Source organism: Phymastichus coffea, unplaced genomic scaffold (assembly GCF_024137745.1).
Source record: "Phymastichus coffea isolate CEN01 unplaced genomic scaffold, Cenicafe_Pcof_1.1 PCOF00194, whole genome shotgun sequence".
Lineage (NCBI taxonomy): Eukaryota > Metazoa > Arthropoda > Insecta > Hymenoptera > Eulophidae > Phymastichus > Phymastichus coffea.
This window is the reverse complement of record NW_026707005.1, coordinates 87,247-108,372: the sequence shown is the minus strand read 5'-3', so window position 1 is coordinate 108,372 and position 21,126 is coordinate 87,247. Positions and strand designations below refer to the sequence as shown.

General features: G+C 43.7%; 1 protein-coding gene across 6 annotated transcripts in view; it reads right to left on the bottom strand.

The window, feature by feature from the left end:
• The window catches only part of LOC131673767 (octopamine receptor Oamb), an 87,200-nt gene that overhangs the window by 25,462 nt on the left and 40,612 nt on the right, over positions 1 to 21,126 (bottom strand). For 5 of the 6 annotated variants that reach the window (XM_058952034.1, XM_058952039.1, XM_058952037.1 and 2 more), the window contains exon 1: positions 14,474 to 14,981. The exons of the other annotated variant lie outside the window; for it this stretch is intronic. The gene's annotated coding sequence lies outside the window, so the exon portion shown is untranslated. Of the gene's footprint in view, positions 1 to 14,473; positions 14,982 to 21,126 lie in introns of those variants that run through there. 6 annotated transcript variants of the gene reach the window in all.

Genomic DNA, 21,126 nt, shown 5'->3' with positions numbered 1-21,126 from the left:
GTAGAGAATATTTGTAAACTTTTCGTTTGCAGGTAGCCAGAATTGATTAAAAGATTCAACTTTTAACGTGTTTTTTAATTTTCAGGAACACTCGTGCAATTATCTTTTATCAATCAATTGAACATTATTGTTTACTTATAGATACCTCGATTAGTTTTGCATTCTGCGAACGTGAAAAAATCCAGTAGCAATTAACAAAATTTAAATACGCTATTTATTTTAGGTATTCAGAGAACGAATAAGATCCATCGTTAGAATTTTGTCGGCATGCATCCAATCACCGGAAACGCAGATTTTAAATGCGTCGTGGACGATAATAGACGAGTGATCAACATTATTGAGAGATATTGTTACGAAAGTATTTTAAACATATTGAAAATTGTTGTTTCACAAAATCAGTGGAAATGGAAATTATCATCTAGGTATCTTTGCTAACGTTTATATGTTGATAATTCCGGATACGGACCATCCGTAAAGGTGCATAAAATTAACTACAATTTTTTTAGTGATAATAATTTTAGCTTGACGATAAATTGCCTTTTAATTGTCAAAAATCCAAAAAAGCGCACAAATAAACTAGTCCTTATAATACAATAACAATTTCTTCGGAGGATTTCACAGGTTTTTATGCGAATAATTGAGTCGACAAGAACATTCTGAAAGCAGCATCACAGGTCGAAGCACTTTGGGATATTTTGCTCCAAAATGATACATTCAAGGACAGCAAATAAATAACTTCGTTATTTCAAGTGTATTTTAAAAGTCTCGAGTCGTTCAAGCGTCATAACAAAAGCTACTCGCGGGAACGTTTTCATTTGTTATAACGGAGATGAAGGTGAATCCATTTCGTATACCAGCAGCTGCGCTTTTTCAAAACTAATAATCTAGGCCATTAGAGAAAAATCAATTTAATAAAAGGTTATTTGTTACTCGAATAGGATCGAATATCAATGACTGTAGCTTCGTGAAAATCTCGGAGCCTGCGTTTTTCGGACGTTCACTTCATAAATTTACCCTTATCGACCAGCAGCGTCACTCAAATGTGCTTTTAGTTTTCACGCATCATTTTGCTATTTAAAGCTTTGCCCGCCACTCCCAAGCTATTTTTTGCGCCTCTTGCACGCGCGGCCACACACACACACACCAACAATGACCCTCCTATTGACAAGCTCGCTACTCAATCTAGTTTTCTGTCTTTTGAGATGCTCTTTGGCAGCTCATTTTCGAGAACGGAGTCTGCACGCTGGCTTCGTAAGCGAAAGCACATAAAGCCGCGCAGAGCTCGCGCGATACACGTGTCCTGTACGAGTGTCTTGGTTCGGTAAGCCGCTGATCCTTTATTCCCCGGCGCGACAGAAGCGCGGCAAGAAAAAGCGCGCGCAAGTGATTTTCATCAGCCGAGCGTTTGCCGCTTGCAAATTGTCGCTGTCAATCGGTCCTCGCGGGAAATGATCGAGCAAAGACGAGACGCTCTTCTTCGGTGTTTTCTTCTCTCCGCTCGCTTGTGCACACTCTCCTGGCGCATCGGGGATATCGAAAAGAAACGCGCAAGCCCAGCTCTCGCTATCTTTCCTTGTAAATTGCAAGCAATCTTAAGATCACTCCCTGGAGTACGCGCGCCCTCGCTAGTGGAGAAGCTATCTAGACATCGCCGCTTCTTTCCTCTGTACGTCCCTCCAGAGCCGCTCTTCCCGGCGCCTGCCTGCGTCGCTTTCATCGTCGTCATCATGATAACATGCTCATTTGATTCAACGTTAAACTTTACCCCGCGCACACTGGCTGCGTCTACGATCTCGACTGCGTGCTGCTCGTGGCCGTTCAGCAAATAAGCCCAAAGTGCTTCCTCCGTGAATTTGCCCTGCCTCGCATCAGCTTTGCAATTTATAACATTCTTTTCATTTATACTATTCAGTCTTTACTTTTGCTCCCTCATCTCCATTTAACTCATTATTTCTCTCTTCCAGCTCTCAACGCTGCACTTCATAAACTTTCCAGTTTATGAAGTTGTAACTCCAAGGCATGGCCAATGAAATTTGCGCCGTAAAAAATTTCTTTAGTAAAATATGGGCATCCTTGTGTTTTGTAATATATTTTTCATGATTATCTTTATTCTTTTTCTTTGAAACATTCAAGCATTTGAATAACAAAAGGCACAATAAATATTTCGGTAACGCTGAAAACATCATTTTTCAATCAAAATAACTCGAAAGGAAAACAATGAAATAAAAAAAATATTTTGGTAAAACCTGTAGATAAATTGTTCATGTAGGTCACGAAGAACGGAATGAGAATTTAGAGAAAGAAATGGCATCAGAGGAAACTTTCAAGGATTGAAATGCGAGCGAGTTGTTATTGATTTCGTGAAAAATGCTTTTAATACACGGGCCAAATCCTCAACAACACATGTGCGCACAACTCTCTGTATTTTTCTCTCTCTCTCTCTCTCTCTCTCTCTCTCTCGCCACGGTCAAGCGTCAAAAGTCACCGGTAAGCAGTAAAAGGGATAAAAAATTTAAAAAAAAGAAAGAAGGAAGTAACAGCAAAGAAGCGTAAAAAATATATAGAACAAGGAGTCCAAGCTGATATTTTGCCGCAAATTTTCTCAGCACGTCTCTGGGCTTGTTTTTCACGTTCGCTCTCTCTCTCTCTCTTTCTCAGCTAATATTTTCCAGGTATGCCTACTCCTTTTTATCTTTCGTCCTCGCTCTTCGTCACTTGGCGCGCTGCTTCTCCATTTTCGTAGGGAGTTCTTTTACGTTAGCACGACACATCGCTTAAAGGTGCACTCGACTTGCGCCACCTTTACTTTTTGCCACCACTAGCCCAAAGAGCCGTCGAGCTTCTGAGCGACGAGCTTCCGAGGTCAGTTGCACTCGCGCGAACCTCAGCTCTTCGTTACAAAGTCATGTTCCTTTGGATGCAGGCATTGGCCACAAACAACGTTTTACGGTCTTCCTGGCTATCGCGTCATGTTTATATAAAAACCGTGCACATTTTCTTTCCATATTATTTTGAAATTGCGATGAAGGAAGTGAACGTTCGAAGGTAACCCATTGCCCGCGTTGATACCTCGCTTCATTTTGCTCAACCTCGTTTACGAGCGATCTTCGGGGCATGCTTGTATCATCTATCTCATTGAAATTTTGTACAAGTTTCGGTTCGGAACTTTCACGTCCTAGGAGCTGTCTTTCGTGTTTCAGCATTTTGCTGTATTAGCGCTATTATCTTCCCTACTGATTTTGACGCGAAATCCGTCAAATTACTGCTGAATTCTCCAAGACCTTTGCTTTTTCTTATCGTTTGATTTACTTGGTAACATTGAACAAATTAGTTACATTAATCAAATTTTCATTTGATCGCTTTTCGAGTTGCTTTCATCGCTTATCAAGACAGTTTTATTTTTATGAAAAAATCGATCGAATAAGTTTTGTAATGAAATACTTTGAAGAAAACTTCAAGCGAATGAACGCTTAAGCCAAGTCATTTATCGGAAAATATTCCCATCAAATAATAAATTTCGTAATGTCAAACTTTAACCGACTCTTAATTTGTAAAGTGTTGACTGAATTATTTGAATGTCAGGATATATAATGAATAGAAGTCATCAAATAAATATTGTACTTTTATATTGTATTTAACGAGAGGATGACTAAGTGAGAGTTCCAATAAAGAAAAAAGAGTTCCATCAGTCAAGCTCGAGGTTCAATAAAGCGAAATCAATACTTGGCCATTTTCATGCGCGTTATTAAATTTATAGTGGCACTTAAAAAGCTCATTGGGTTATCGGCCGCGTACTTAACACATTTTTGAAGGGATTTTAAAATCACAATGCGAATGGAATTAATATTTGCGCCACTTTTTACGAGGTCTGCGAGAAATGTATATATGTGTTTGTCAGAGCATAAAAAACGTAAAAAGTCGAAGGAAAATATGCGCGATTGCAAGGGACGGGGCGTTCGAAATTGCCGATGGCACATCGAGCGCGCTCTCACTCTCGCAACTCGTAGAGTAAGAGAAAAATCGAAATAATACATCAGTGTCCGGCGAGTTAAATAGATAGTTGGCAAAGTCGTAAATGTGGCCCTTTAAAAGCGGATTAAAGTTGCCTTTGTCGAACTATTACTCTGGCGTGCCCGCGGCCGGTCGGACGCAGCCAGAGGTACAAGCGCGAGCCTTTCCCATTTAAAAAAATAAACGAGCGGCTTACTTTGCCCTCTCCAGCTCGTGTACACTTTGCCGGGGCGCCAGTAGTGCAGTGGTTTTATTGACTGGCGAGTCAGGCCAGCGGAGCGACAGGCGTCACGGTGGCAGTTTAGCACGCGACGCGCACGAGCATTCGTCCCTCTTCGCGCTACACGTAGCTACGCGTGTTTTCCTTGTTTGCCCTCGGCCGGTCCTGCGTCCCCCCCCCCCCCTCCACTCTCAACTCGCGCGAGAGCCAGAGACACAGCTCAAACTGATTTTCGCGAAAGTTTCATCGAGTTGCCCGGTAGTCCTCTCTGCAGACTGATCGCCAAATCACGAAGTCAAAGCTAAACTCGACACTCGCTCGCTGGCTGGCTGCAATCAGCAAAACTTGCGCGATTAATCACGTACTTTACCCACCAGTCGTGCAGCGCCATTGTATACCTTCGCAAACTAGATTTATCTGCGCTGGAGATTGTCTTCTTTTTTTATCGCGGTGACGCTCGTGTACAACTCTTTTGTGCTTTGTTTTTCACCGCTAAACTTTTCTTTGTCAAGTTTGCGGAAAGCATGACCGACAATTTGCTCCATCGCTCTGGAATTTTTCAAGTACATTTTTCTCACTGATGCGCAAATTACGCGACTGACAACTCTGCGATCTAAATTTTATGTATATATTATTTTGAAAACCGTAAAGATAGAAAACATTTTCGCATGAACATTTTCAATGCTCGACTCGACTGAAAGACTAATATTGCAATTTTCTCGAGACAAACGAGAAACAATACGCGAGGTCGAGCGAGTAGCCAATGCGAGAGGAAATGCCAGAGCGACAAACCACTGGAATTGACGGTGAAGAAAGGCAGTTGTAAATTGAACGCACGAGACAAAACCTTGAGCGAGCGGGCGAGAAAGTTGTAGAGAAATAAAGAAAAACCAGCAAGAAGCCGCAGACGGCGCTCGTCGTAAAAACTGTCGAGTGCTAAAAAGACACGTAATATGAGTTGCTGAAGTATTCCTCGTGCAATCGACCAATAAAATATCAAACGGGCCGAACAATGTACCAAATAACGTCGCTTCTGCCAGTAGATTGAAAAAAAAAGAAACTTGATAGTATTTTTCACTTGACAGGAGAGAGACAATAAAATTCAACGAGAGAGACTTGAAAAGTCGTATTTCCACGTAAGCCGTGAACTTATAACCCAATCAGCTGCTCCTCCTTCACCAAGCAAAATAGAGAGAGAGAGAGAGAGAGAACGAAAAATAGAACGACGACCCAAGACTCTCTGAATCTAAAAGAAATCGGAATGTTTCCGTCTTTGGATGAGATACGATGATCTATAATCGCTAATCTGTCCTGCGACAAAAAAATAATTAGCCAACGTGATTCTCGTGAACCGTAACTTTCGATAAATTTCCGCTGGTAACTGACAGTATTCCGCTCGAATAACACAAATAACCATTTGCAAAGCCACCTTGGACCAAATTGGACTCTCTTTGACAAATTTAACCCTCGTCGTGAGCTGAAGGAGTAAACTGCTAAGCACATTTTCGGTAAATTTCAATTTCGGCCAAATGCAAGCATTGAAGAGCGGAAGGCTATTACTTTTTCATTCAGCGGCTCTCTTTATCTATCTATCGTTGCGGCTCGGCCGTCTCGGCAAAACTAAAATAGAACAGAATCGCCGAAAATGAAAAAAAGCGTAAGAGCGTGCTTTTTAATACGCTGCAATCTATGTAACTTTCTCGAAATATGCTCGGTGCAACTTTAATCTCGCCAGCCGTTGGAAAGTTAGTGAGCAAATAGAGTCGGAAAAGTGGAAAATTGAAAAAAACGCTGTGAGCGAGAATACGTCGGTATGTAAACAGTTATGATGGAAACGAGTTTACAGCACTTTATCCGTCGTACCCATTGACGTATTGTTAAGCAAAAAATGCACTCACATCTGCTACCAAGTTATCTTAAAAAAAGCATTCAAGACTCACAAAGAGAAAGAACTAGAGGGAGGAGCGAGCGGAAGTTTATTAATTTACCGTGCAACTCTCGGCGAAGCGTATTAATTCGTCGCTGCGCTGTTGGTTGGCTGGCTGGCGCTACTGTGGAAAGTAGCTTTATTATGAAGTACTGCTAGGCCAATTGCTTCGGGGAACGATAGCGTACAATTTAACACCTCGCATAATACACATTAATTCGCAGCGTCTCGACTGCATTTTCGGCCCGTGGTTTTTTCACGCGCGAGCGCTCAACCGACGAAACGGAACATCAGGGATCCGCTTCTCTACTCGCCGGCCATTGAAGATCGCGAACGTTCGGGGCACGCGCTTTTCTTTCTCGTTTCGCGGTTCGCGGCCTCTTATCTGCATAATCTATTTCCCATTGAGCGGGCTCTGATTACTCCTTGCGCGATGGACGGCTGCGCTCGCATATACGCGTATATATATATCTCCGCCTGTGTCTCTTCCATTTGGCCCCATTTGTCGACAATGCAATGCAAGCTCGCGCGCGCGCGCGGTCGATGAACATCGTGCTCGGAACAACTGTGCCGCCCAACGCCTCGACTTATACACTCGTGCTAGTGCTACGTGCACTCGCGCCAGGACCTTTATACGCTATTGATGAACCTATCAAACTTGTAAATGACCGCCACTCCTGCTATCGTTTTAATGTCCAACATTTGTCGTCGATTATTGCCGCTTCATTGTTTCGCCTTTTTCTGGCTGACTAAACTGCCAATCATCAATATCTGCTTAATTAATGCACATTGAGTGTAGACTTCATTGAACAAAAAAGAAATAATTAATGCGCTCTTTAATCCGATTGCACAAGATGAGAAAATGTTGCCTTTCACAAAAGTGGCTATCTGGTACGAAACCACAATAGAATCACGAGGCAAAAAGAGGTGTCAGATCCAAGCGAGTGCCCGAGCTAATCTGTCGAAAAAGCTCGCAGTTCCCGCTCTCCTTCTCCGAGTCGACAACTCGACTGATGCAGTGGTGGCTTGCAACCCGTTTACGTTCACAGACGGAGGATATGCCAAATTTCGTTTTCCTCCTTCGACATCAACATCGGGATATTTTTATTTCCCAGTTGCGATGCGCGCGATTCCTCTTAGGTTCATGCCAAGGGCGATGGTAGCGATTTCGTAATTGCGCCTATGCGCACACGGCAGGCTCTGTTTTAGCACGATGTTTCTCGTGAGGAAGCGACCGCGATACTCGATCTTCTTATCCAGTCGGTTTTTTACGATACGCCCGAACTGGCATTGATTTGTCGCATTCGCAGTTGAGAGACGACTTTTCCGTGGCTTCTTTCTTTTTCAAGAGGCAAGCGAAAAGGCGGGACGCGCCTAACCTTTTTTTCAACTTGGTCGGGTGATAAATGTCGGGCGATAGACGCGCATAGCTATTTACGATCTTCGGGATTTTCTTATTGCGTCTTTACGATTTGGGAAGGGGGGGGCGCTCAACGCGCACGTCGCAGATGTTTAAACATCAATTTCGATGGAAACAAATTGACAAAGACAAAAAGAAAAAGGAAATACGAGGTCGCTCGCTCGCTGGCCGTCCGTAACCCGCCTATTCCTCGCTCCCTTTCTTTTTCCGTGCTTCTCTCAACGTTTGTGAATTTTCGAAAAATTCTCACGCAAATTCAGCAGACAGCTCATTTGGATATTTATAGACAAGCATTTCGAAGGGCTAAACCGACGACAGTTGAGAATGATAGCAATAATTGTTGAATTCGCAAGAAAATGGGCTTTTTAATCTGAAAAACTGACTGATTAAAGCTGGTAATCGAACGGCGAAATCTCAAGTTGCCTCTCCCAGTTGGCGCGCTTGGTCAATTAAAACAAACAGGAGAGGAAGCAACGCGATGTGATCAAGTAACGAATGACGAAAATCATTCCATTAGAAGATACAAATGACACTCAAGCGAGATAACCTTTACTTGACAATCAATGCCGGGCCGGGAGTTTCCAACTAATTCGTTTTTGACAGCCCACGTCGCTTCACGGAAACGGACGCTCAAGTTTTGGGTTATTGTCTAGTGGGCCAACAGGCAGGAAATTCGTAGCTCGCGGCAGCTGCGGCGGCGGCGGCTCGAACGAAACGGTATTAGCGTAACGAAGGTAAAGCCATTGAACGTTTGTAGCACTCTAATCTCCCCCTCGGCCGGACATGCAGGCTAACTGGTTCCGGTTTCTCTTAGGCCAGAGGAGCCGCTGCCGACTGCGAGCAATGATAATCTCGGCCTCGCTACACTCCCGGAGATGAGTGCAATGCTCGAGACTGCAGCTTCGACTACGCGGACAACAATACTCGACGACGGCCAATCACGCGCAATCTCGACGAGCAGTGCACACAGCCCCGCAGTCAGCGGCGCAGCATTAGCCAAATTAAAGATCACTTCGGATGCCTCAAGTCCCTTCGGCTCTTTCTCTCTCTCTCTCTCTCTCACTCTCGCCTGCTCTAATCAGTCGCAATTGCATTTCGCTCCCCAGCCGGCACCATACGCTCGTACGTGCGCGCGCGCTCGCCGTGATTCAGCGGCACTTTGCTTCGCCCAACGTTCGCTCTCCGACTCGCTGTTTATTTCACGCTTTCGCTGACTGCGCGCGCGGCAGCGCCGAAACTTTGTTGATCTTCCAAGCGCTCCGTTCCGTCGGGATCACCTCGCACCCCGGTCAGCTTACTCTCTCGCGCGGTCGATCTGCCAATTAGCTGCGCGTCTGTTTCCAGCTGCGAGAACAAGCGACGATGTCGCCACGTAATTGGCTAAGAAGGAGACGGGTAAGAAGAAGCTCGCCAAAGAGCGAGCGCTCAATTTCGATCCGCTGTGGTGCGCCGGAGGAAATAGTAAATTGAAAAGCAAAGCGCAATGGGGGTGCAGAGGCGCGCTCGATGTCAAGTGAAATCGTCGATGTAAAGCGCGCGCAGAGGACGGAGCAAACGCGAGTATATAGCAACGTATACGAAGCGACGTAAACTTAATTTAGTCGATCCTTTACGAGTGACGCGCGCAAAATACGTTTAGCTGTGTAGGATGCACGACATACGTCATTTATGTCGCGCGCTACCAAAGCTGCAACGCAGGTACTTAGCACTCCACCATTCTCCGGCAAGCGCTTGTTAAATTTCTCGCTCGCTATGTCTACTGTTTTTCGAATCTTTGAAATAGACCTGCCATCGTCAGCGGACTGCAGCTTTTACAAAATTGATGTGGCGCCGGTATTTGATTTGTCGTTTCTTTCGCTGACTTTTCAATCTTTAACAAATGAAACAAGCAGGTTCTCATTCGAGAGATAATTTTTTTCCGCTCTATCTTAAAAGTAGCTTATGAGTTTGCGCACGCAACGCAGCCTAAAATTAAGAATTAGTCTTTCACGACTTTCACCTAGTATTATATTTTCAGCCTCTCTGATATTTGGCTCGCGATAAAAATAAATTCGATCCGAACGTAGAAATAAATACATCATTACCATTGATTTTACGCATGTGGGTAGTGGAGCCGAACTGTCTGCTTGACCGACTTGTTTTGCGTAAAAATGCATTGCGCGTCATCGCTTTTAATGTAAAATTTGATCAAACGTATGCCACTACTCAGTGATGTATCCAATAGCTGATCAATGATAAAATCAAATTTGTGTGCATAAGTCAAATATAGTATTTCGTTTATTTAAAAATTCACTTTCTTTAGAGATAGACACGTTCGGTATCATAACGCAATTCGAGATTCAATCTATTTCATAGATTTTTTACTTCGATAAATGTTACTTTTCGCAAAAATTTTACAAGAGCCTAATGGTTCCCCTATTGCTTGTCAAGTGAATGAGTTTTCAATTGATTAGCAGAGAAAATTTCTTTGACGATCAATAAGCTAACGCTTATATATACACTTCCCACGGTAAAATTAAACAGAGCTAATTGAATCAGCGAGAAAAATTCACAGCAGCGGCAATCGCAATAAACGAATCTTTTTCTCTTTCTCTCTCGCGTTCTCAGCTCCTAGTGAAATAATCATTTTGTGCTAATGTAATACTCCATAGTGTAAGAGCAAAAGGACCCGTAAAAAGCAAACAGAGTTAAGCAAGCTCGTCAGTGGAGTTGACGCCCGCGCGAGCAATTAAAGATGACGAGGTGGTGCGCCAGCCTTCGCGCTCTTGCTTTATCCGGCTCTCTCTCTCTCTCTCTCCAGGCTGTCGAAGCTCAAGCTCTCTCGCGCAGCTCGCTGGCGCGCGTCCCACTCTCGCATTAATTATTTTCGAACCAAAAAACACTCTTTGCCACTTCTTTTTCTGGCTCGCTGCCTTACGTCCGCGAAGACTCCGCTCGACATTTGGCTCGTACGGCAAATACGCCACTTTGCGCGCGCGCACACACACACACACACACACACACACACACACACACACACACACACACACACACACACACGCACACACAAAATGCTCTAGCTAGTCGACCCAAAAGACCAGATAGACGTGGCGAAAAAAGGGCTGAATTGGCTGTGGACTACATGGATGAGATATTTCCTGGGGATGATGGCTCGACGCCTGCTGCTCTTTTTCACGTTGCGTAACTTTTTCCACGTAAACTTATTTCTGGATTTTACTAAATCTTTCATTCAGCCGCAACTCCGCGGCGAAATCTGCAATATTTTCAATCGCGTCTTTGACAAGCTCTTCGATGACATGCTCGAGATGGCATTTTCATTTCTGGTCCGCCAAGCGTTTCCACGTGCTTCATCGATTTGTTTCTTATGCCAATTTTTTAGATAACACACTCGTGCAACTTTCTTTCGATCTAGATGTGAATGACGACGTTTTAATCTGATCAACCTGAAGAAAGCCGGCTGCGGAAAAATTTTTGGAAGGAAATAAACGTCACGTGAAATTATCTAGATCAAATGACAGAGTCGCCATAACACGTGTAACGCGAGATTTATGTATGTTTCCCTGAGGCCGTATTCCGTTTTCCGTAGTGCGAAGAAAAAAAATTTAAACAGAAGAAACCAACTTTATTTCAGAAGTAGGATCTGTGCGGATGCCGTGCTTCCTTTTTCAAACGTGTAAAATATTCAGTGGCCATCGCGCGTGAATTAGCATCTTCGTACAATCGTGATAAATCTAAATCGCGTGGTATATTCAACATTTTTATTACGTTGTCGCACGGTCTTGTAATGTAAATTGTTCGATACGAAGAAAATTGTAGCGTTCCATCGACATTTGAAACGAAAAAAAATCGGAGAACCGAATACATAAGATTGTGCGCAATATATTTGTTTATTATTTTCCAAAAAAAAAACAAAACAAAAAACAAAAGAAAAAAAAACAAAAAAATATATGAACTGCAAGACACTACGCAAAGTTCGAGAACGTTTCCAAGCAATTTACAAACTGAGTCTCCGTTAAGACCTCGATAAATAACGTCTCGAGGGCGTCGACAAAAGTCACAGTATCGTTTCCCGGGAAAAACAAATCTGTCGGCCTTGTGAAAAAAATTGCCATTAACTTACGCACCAGTGAAAAAGTGAAACTGCACGAGATTATTATTTTTTTTCGCGGCTACGCCTTATTTACCGGTTGGAAAAAGGAAAAAAAAAAACGCGAAACGGTACTCACAAAAATGAACGCCTCGTTTCTCCGTGGGCGCTCTCTTAATTTTCATTGAAAAAACGCGGTGACTATGTGCGTAGAAATACGATATCGGAGCGGAGCGACATTTACGAAGGAGCGAGCGCCAATCGAAAACCCATAAAACATTAAGCAAGTTTAGCTAGTTAAATATCCGCTCATTAAGTTGCATTGCTCGAATAGCCAATTGATGGAAATTCTATTAAGCGCTCATTTGTCACGATTGACGATTCTGCTCTCTGAGCTTGCGTGTTTCGCGTCCCTCATTTCTCCCTCTCTCACTTTATAGTTAATATTTATCTAAAGAGATATACACGTCTCTAAATATTCTACTTAACATTATTGATTGCGACTATCTACTGTATTTTAAAAAACAAAATACAAAAATGTTCGGCTATTATCGCGTATCCAGCGTTAATTCTTTGAATGGCACAAGCTTTTCTCGCTAAATATCGCATATGAGATCTGAAGTTAACCGAGCTGAATAATGTATATAAAAGAATTTGATTAAGACAGTGGCGAGTTGCATCTTCTTGATATGGCAAATGCAATAACGTATTTTCCGGAGAAAACCATTCAACTCACGTAGGCAGAAAAAATTAACCGCAATCGAATAATTTTCATATGCGTTTTATTGAAGTGACAAGAGACAGCCGGTAAAAGACGCGTGCCCGAAATAGTCAACGAAAAATTCATTGTTGTTTTTTCGCGGAGGAAAATCCTTTGGAGTCCGAAAAAAGTTTGAATGAAGGCCTCGCCATTGCTTATCGCGCCTCTCCTCCCCCCCATGAGAACGTTAAGAGGTCACAAGTGAAACAAACAAGCAGTTAGGTCGCTGCAAGGCAATCGATAAGAGCGGGCCAAGTGTATCACACAACCCTTGTGAAGTTGCGGGCTCGGCCGGCATCACCGAAAGATTAGCGAAAGAAACTTGAAAAGATGCAGCTAGCGTTAGGCGACTTTTACTGAGTTTGCCCAGATTTCTCGCGACATGTTGGTGCACGATAAACACTGCGAATGCAATCCACAGGGATGAATATGTTTGCTTATTTGGCAGTCTTCATTTCGTTACTTCGCGAGAGCGTGTGCGTGTACGTGCGTGTACGTGCGTGTACGTGCGTGTGTTTAGCTGTGGTCGTTTTCGCGAGCCTCTTTCCCGTAAACGCTCGATCCGACCGCTATTTGCATGACAGAGCCAGGCTGACAAGCGCTCTCGAGGCCTTTATAACGGTTGCGTCTTCGAATAAAACACGCTGATTTAGCTCCAAGCTCGCGCTCTTAATTTCTCTCATTTTTAAATAAACAACAGCCAAGGGATCTGGCATTTCATAAAGCGCTCGTCACAAGTACACTTCAAAATAGATGAATATTCTGCACAGTACGAGCAAATGCAAGCATTATAATTCCGAATTTTAACAACGTCTGCATTTCAGGTATATTCAATTACAACAAATGGATGCCTGAAAGTCAACAGTTTGAAGTGCGCTTGAATGCGCAGCTCTCTCTCTCTCTCTCTCTCTCTCTCTCTCTCTCTCGTGGTCGCATTAGAGTTCTGAATTATGACCTCGTAAAAAGTCTAAATGAAAGCCTGAACCAGCAGGAGAACGAGTATTTTTAGAAAAACCGCCTATTGTTGCAAGTGCGCTCGCGCGTCCTCGTGCGTATTGTCGTTCTTTCATTGGCTACATTGATACGACAATCTTTCGCTCAAAATTAAAACTGTAAACATATATACGTTGCGTATTTTTCATGATCATTAATTACGACAGGCAGATTATTAAGCTTTCAGCGCGAAGCGCACATGCGATTTAATGCATCCCGCTGATTACTAATGCATTATGTAGCACAACGTAAACGGTATATTTTTCGTGTTTGTTACAATACGAATATATGATTTTCAATAGATGAAATCAGATGAAACGGTTTATCACTGGGCAGCTCGCTGGAAAATATCGATCTTTTCTTTGCAACGTACTTGTTGAAGTTGCCGGGATATAGCGACGTGTTATCAACGAACTGATAGCTCCTATATATCGTGTAGCGCTTATTTTTGAAAAATAACGTAATTTAATTTTGAGCTTGAACGAGCTGATCGAACAATGGGTGGCAAAACGTTAATCTAGTTACATCCCGATTAAATTGAATGATTAGGAAGCGATAAATCACGAGTTCAAATTGAAATAATATTTCACACTGACAAATACGTTCGATTTGGCCCTGAAAGTGAAAAAGTTTGTAAGCAACATATACAAAAGTGAGCGTGCGTATACCAGTAAAAGCGTATAAAGGGCCAGAGTTGGCATCGAAACAACGCATATATGCTGTAGTCGTCGGACGAAGGGTGCGAGCATCGGGACAAGTTCGACTAAACTATTTAGTAGTTTCCAAAGCCTGAGCCGCGAGTGCTTCAACTGCAACTCAAAGTTGCTTTGTTAGACCACGACGGCAGCCAGTGTGCCGTCCTTATACGGTTGACTCGATTAACCATTTTCTTAATGAGCGCGCGCACTGCGGACAATCTTAGCTGAGCATTCAAATTGAATTAAAGTCGTACGCGCGGACGGCGAAAGAGGATTGACGTCATGCCTGGATTTAAAAGAAGAGATAGCGAGCAGCCAAGAAAATAAAAGAAGATTGCCAGGCGCAATTGAACTTACCGTGAATAGCGCGGCTGGAAAAAATCCCGAGGTTTTTAGGGCTGAAGTGGTGCTGGTAGCGGCATCGAGGCTACATCACGTCGGCGAGTTGGCGGGCTAAAAGCCCTTCTCTCTCTCTCTCTCTCTCTCTCTCTCTCTCTTTCGAGCCTGAAAGGGATCGGGATCAGGCCGCTCACACAGCCGCGGGCGGATGAGTGCGAGCGAGCACCGCGTGCTCCGCCGCTGCCAAACGTATGAATGGCCAGGCAATTACTGCGCTACAAGTTGCTCCAGCCGACGATGCATGTTTCTTTATTTTTCACAGACTCGTTCGATTCACCAGAACGAAAAAAAAATGTTTGACCGAAAGGAACGAAAGAGAAAAAAAAAAAAATCACAGTGCTCGCGGACGAGCGAACAAAATGAGATCGAGAGACAGTAAAAATAACAAGGCGGTGAACACTGACTAAAGGCGACGAACAGGTTGTTCGGGATAGAAGTTGCCACTGATATAGAGTGAAAAAAGAGAGACAGCCCCCGGGACAGGCGTCTAGCCGGGTTCGCGATGCCGAGCGCACTGAAATCCGGGTGCTCTTACGAACGTCAATGGTGCATGCGCGCTGCTATCTATGATGCTAACTGTGGTCCCGCTCCCACCGCGCCACACCACTGCCGCGCCGCCGGCACAGCGAGAGAGCCGAACAGCGCACGCCTTCTTTTGCTATACTCCGCTTTCGCCTACCACTTCCATCCACCACCTCCACCTCCTCCTCCTCCACCGCCACCTCCTCCGCCCTGTTATCCACCTCGCGCGAGTCTCGCTTCGCCTCGAGCTCTACTACTGTCGCCGTCGGCGCTCGGACATCAGCTGCTCGTCTAGACTTCGCTTCTTCTTATCCTCCTTTCTCAACGAATAGACGTAAGCTCCACACGATAAATATACTTAGCTGTCCGTTCTCCATGTCTAACCACTATATTGCCTGATCCCGTTGACGCTCAGCCCCAGCCGTCAACTTCCGTTCAAAATAATTATGTCGTCTATAAATAGAAAATATGCGTTCACGTTATTTTCATAACGAATCTCACTTTTTATCATTCTTTGATTCGGGATTCTTTCACGAGCACACGCGTAGGATTTTCATCACGTATGGCCGGACTAGGAATTAAAGAGATGGAAGCAATTCTATCTCTTCGTTTCCTCTTTCATGTAGTGACTTTATACAATATTCGCAACAAATTTTCATTTTAATAAGTTTCAATGACAAAAGTTTTTGTTGGTGCCAAGGAGCGATGCTTTAACATATTTTACTTTATTTTCAAGATAATGCTGCCATGCAATTAATTAATTCAACAAAGTACTTTCGCCTGTCTGAACGTATCCCCGCGACTTTGTATTTCAATGTTGTTTTCAATTTCTCGCAGCCACGCGTATACAGAAATGTACAAATGAAATTTCGTGCACGTTGAATGTTTACGCAAGCCTCTGTTATTGCAAAATTTTTCTCTCTACAAAGAAAAAAAGAAAAAGAAAATATCCGATAGAATTGTCTAAAAAAACTAGGTCACTTGTCGAAATCATTTGGATTTGTATCATCCGTCAATAACAATAGCTTTCGATTTTTTAATGAAAATGACACAGCAGTAGCAATCTAATAAGGACGACTACGACGACGATGCAAGAAGAGAGAAAAGCAAGCTGTTAGTTATCCGTAAGAAAAGGTAAGTTTGAAATGCGGAAAGATGAGAGAAAATATATATAAACGGATAACAAACCGAGAAAAAACGAAATTTTTTCATTACAAAAAAGCACTCGGAGCGTGCGCGCGCGCGCGCGCGCATGTGTGGAGAGATACGTGCCACAATGGATGTACACATTCAAAATAAACGGTACAAGCCTTTGGACTTTTCTCTCTGCTCGCATTCGCACGCAGGCAACACGCTTCGCTTCCGCGAACGCGCGCTCGACTTAGCGTTTTCCAAATCGCGGAGACAAGTAAAGCGCGAGGAGGAAAAAAATGAGGAGTATGTGCGTACATAGAGAAAGCGTAGCGAGTGCACGCGAACACTCGGCCGTGCAAGCTCGTTGGAAAAAAGTGGAGGCAGTAGAAAGAGAGTAGTAGTGTATGCGTTATAGCCCAGCGCAGCTGAAAGGGGGACGAGCACGGCCCATTCATTGGATGGCGCACGCGGCTCGAAGCTGATTCTAACGTGAAAATGCGTCGTCGACGTAATACCCCTTTCTCTATGATGCATTTTCAACGTTTTCTCTTTTTTATTCACCTCCGCTTCTTCGCTCTTCTTTTACTTTTATTTGTCTTTTTTACGGTCCGCTTTTCATCATTTTCGTTATTGTGTCGCGCCACCGACGAGGAAAATGCAAAATTTCACCTTTATGCATGCATCTGCCCAGTGGACCTAACTATTCCCACTGTTTACTAGAAAATTTTTTTACGTCGTCCGGTTCAATTTTTTTCAACTTTTTCGCGTGTATATGCTTGTGCAAGTTTAAATAACATGTTTCAACGTAATCCTATTATATTTTTATCACCTCGAATAAGCTCTACGAATAAACATACACGTTTTGACGTATAGTAAAGTAAAAACTTTAAAGCTACTTATTCGAGCGACTAATTTGAGGTAAAGTGAAATTTATCGAGTAGGTAGCAGAAGTTACGAGGACAACGAGCGTCCTGTTGCAGTAAGAAGTATAAATAGCCAAAATAATACAGTTAAATGGGTAAAGTTGAATTGGTAATGAGTCTACCGAATAGAAAAAATGAAATGGAACGTAATAAAAGATGTCGTAAATTATTAAAAGAGAGTTTAATGTCAAAGCATTTGGAATCTGTTGAAAGCAAGTTTTGTCATCAAATCTTTGAAAATTGATGTGCATTCGTATAAAACTCAAGCACTTCACTCGTTCAGTCAAACGCATTCATTCAGAAGTTCAACTTGTTTCCGCCTTTCTTAGTACAATCTGCTCTCTCCTCTACGTTCAGCCATGTACTTTTATTATACAAGTACGAAATTCTCATGATTGATAATGCCAGTGAAGATGAAAAAGCTCTATGAGTTAAGGTTCCTAGTTTAATTTGCACTGGGAAAGCCAACCAGTTTGCTATTAACCACAATAAGAGTTCCTCATCTTCCTTCTTTGCGTTTCCCGAGTGCATTTCGAGTAGGAGGCACTCGACGCATACAAGTGCTGTGGAGTACAGGTGGTTGGTAGATTGTAAAAAGAAATGCACTAATTGTGCGCACTTCTTTAACTAAAAATACTTTCGTAAGAGAAAAGACAAAGTAAGTATTGTCAAAATTTATTACGAAGATGAACACTTTTCCTCTATTCAAAGAAGTGAAGTATTTTTTATTATAAAAAATACTTTTAAAATGTTTTATGGATGACAAAAAAAAACTTTTTTTTTAAATGAAATGATATGAACAAATGAATAAATTATAAAAGTAAAAATTTCGTTTTTAAAAGCAAACCTGAGAATAAAATAACGATTTATGTTTAGCTTTGTGAATTTACAAACAAATAATAGCATTTTGGATCCCTTCCATTTATTACTTTCATACCAAAACTAGAAAAGTTGTTATGTAACGCACATTATTGTTATTTAAATGGGGTGTCTATAGAACATATAAACTTTAGTTAGCGGAATAAAAATTGTTTGAACTACAATAATTTCTTTCTATTAAAAAATTCATAAAAACTTTTGCTGTCGATTCCCCGATCGTCAGATAAAACAAATAATCGAACAGTATTTTACAAATTTGAAATGGATATTTTCTCATTGCATGATAAGAATATATATATCGTAGCTACAAATAATAAATGCGGTTGTGATACCAAGTTCATGAAACAGACTTAAAATAAGTCGGTTTTCATTAATATCTCAGGTAATTTACGCGAGTAAAATAGGCATAAGTAAATACAAATAACGAACAGTAATATTGTACTATTTAGTAAATGCTTTGCTATCTACAACAGCATCAGGATTATAGTATACACTACCGCATTCCTAAATACGAAAATCGATAGAATGATATTCAAACAATCGTTTGCACAGAAAAGTATATACATCGATAAACTAAGGTATCCACTCGTTTATTTATTTCAATAATTTGAAAGTTGTGACGGAGAATCTCGGCTAGGCCGATCTCGTCCGTTTAGCTCTCGCAAATGTCCGTGCGCCGCGCCAGGCTGAGAGTGTGTACGTTTGGCACACACGCTCATGCTTGGACCTTTTGTTTGCGAGGTGCTGAACACGGGCTGAGCTGACTGCTGGAGCGACGCAGATGGCGCAGAAGAAGAGAGAAAGAGAGAGAGAGAGAGAGAGAGAGAGTGAGAGAGCGCTCGAATTGCCGATTCGCCGCGGAAAATTGGAGAGTCTCTGCTAGGCATTGAGCGGAGAAAGTCGCGCGCGCGGATAAAACCGAAGGTTCCGGTTTTTCCGAAGTTGGCCCCGCGACCTCGTCGACGTCTTTTCGTTTCCGAGGACACGTCCGGTGCGCGGACGAGTATTTAAGTGTGAGGCTGGGTCGCGCCCAGCCGTGTCCCGAAAGATACCCGGCACCGGTGCGTGTGGGTAACCGGCGAGGCGCGCGGGTGCGCGTGCGTGCAGTTTAGACGTGCTGCAGTACCGAGCAACAGAGGTGCGACGAAGACGACGACAGCAGCAACCATCGAACGAAACAACGGATAAGAGCAGCATCGTAGAGCAAGCGAGAGAACGAGCGAGGAGATAGATAGCGACGACAACAAACATCAGCGAGACGGTCAGCGAGGAGCGCACCAGTGACGTCACGCGCAGAGCGCTCCAGCCGTCGAAGAGGCTGAAGGTCGAGGTCGGTGCCGTGTTTTTCTCTTGTCTCTCTCTCTCTTGCATGTTTGGGCGCCAGCTTATAGGTGGTAGCACGGCAGACCTGCTGGCTATCCCGTTGATAGTTTAACGGCGGAAAGTATTTTGTCGGGCATTATTGTAACGGTTTAATTTATAAAGAGAATCGGCAGGCTGATCAGCCGCCGATTCACCTTTCGCGTTCGGATTCATTGTTGTGCCGTTCGTAGTGTATAAGCGCGAGATCGCTGTATTGTAACTCATTGTTGACGATTAAAGGATTAGTGTTAATCCGCTGTTGTGTTTATTCGCCGCCGTATCACTCCTCATCCCGACTTCGAATCTGTGCGCTTAACGTGTTTATGCTCGACGCGTTATTCAGTCGTGGGAACGTCTTTTGCTTCCCGAATCCCCGAATAAATAATTTGTGCGGACGGCCGCGAGCAACCCAGACGGGTACGGCCGGAATTCTCCGTTACAAAGTAATAATAGCAGTAATGAAAGACTCAATGTAGAACAGATAATCGTCGACAAAATATAAAAATATAAAAATATAATGTTTGAAAGCTTCTGTTCTTGCCATCATAGCCTTACATTTGTAGAAAAGCACGTTTGAGATGTCGAAGATAACGAAAGTTCGTGGAGAAGGAAAAGCCACGGGGGCAGCATTTTTACGTCGACTTTGGCGCTTTGACGTCTAATAATGCAATCACACGAAGAACCCGTTGCGAAACGCTACAATAAGCTGACCGTTGCGGAGTCCAGGGACAAGCAAATGACTTTCCGATTGTAATCCATCTTAATATCGATGTAAAAATCAACTCTCTTTCGTTGCAATCATGTAGCAATGAAAAAGGGAAAGATCCGCGGGAAAAGTACACTGCCCGAAGGCAAAAGTTTGACAAGGAGCCGAAAGCGCAGACAGCGTAAGATGAGTTTCTGACTGCTGGAACTAAGCGCCTTGCAGGTGCATTAGACAGGAATCGTAAACGGAACGCAAACAATTGGATAACAATGCGAGAGCGCGAAGCACGCGGCCAATGCTTTGCAGGAGCATCGATTCTCGGGCGTAATGGCGCTTGATGAAAGCCAAAGTGGCTCGGGGCACAAATGCCTCCAATGTAATCACGAAAGCGTACGGGTTGTGGCGGCCGACGCCGCCTATGCCCTTTATCAGCTGAATAGTCTCCGCGCGTGAATTATCGTTGGAGCTCAATCCGACCGGTGGAAGGCGAGCGTTTCACGGAGCGTCTCGGGCAGTTTCCCGCGACGAATATCATTTCGCACAACGCAAAAGCCTATCGAGCGGAAAATACGCCACAGCCGAATTTCGAACGATCGATCGGAGACTGCGAGCAATCGAAAGACGTCGAGAGGAGGAACCGAAGGCCGCGCGTTTGCCATCGAAGCGCATGCGGGCCTCGACAAGTCCGGATGATGCATGCAGGTGGGCGCGCTGCGCCGGCGACTGCTCCGCCAGCGGCCAAGCCGGAAAGTGGAAACGGAGCGAGATTCCGAGGGATCAAGTGAGAGCACTCGAGCTCGCGAGCCCGGCCTTATTGAGAAAAAAGGTGCAGAACTTCAAAGGCGCGAGAAGGCAGCGGGCGCGAAAGGTGATTGAGATTGGAACAATGGGCTGTCGAGTGCTGTGAGAATCGGGCGCGAGACCTTTTTGTTTCCGCAAAATGAGCGCTTATGAGTCGGCGACGATTCGCTGTTGTCGGATCTCGAGTGCCGTTTCGCTGTCGCGACCCTGATCTCCTACCGATGTAACTCCCCTACTTTCCTTTCCTTCCTCGTTCCCTTCGCACTTGCTCCGACGGCGCAGCT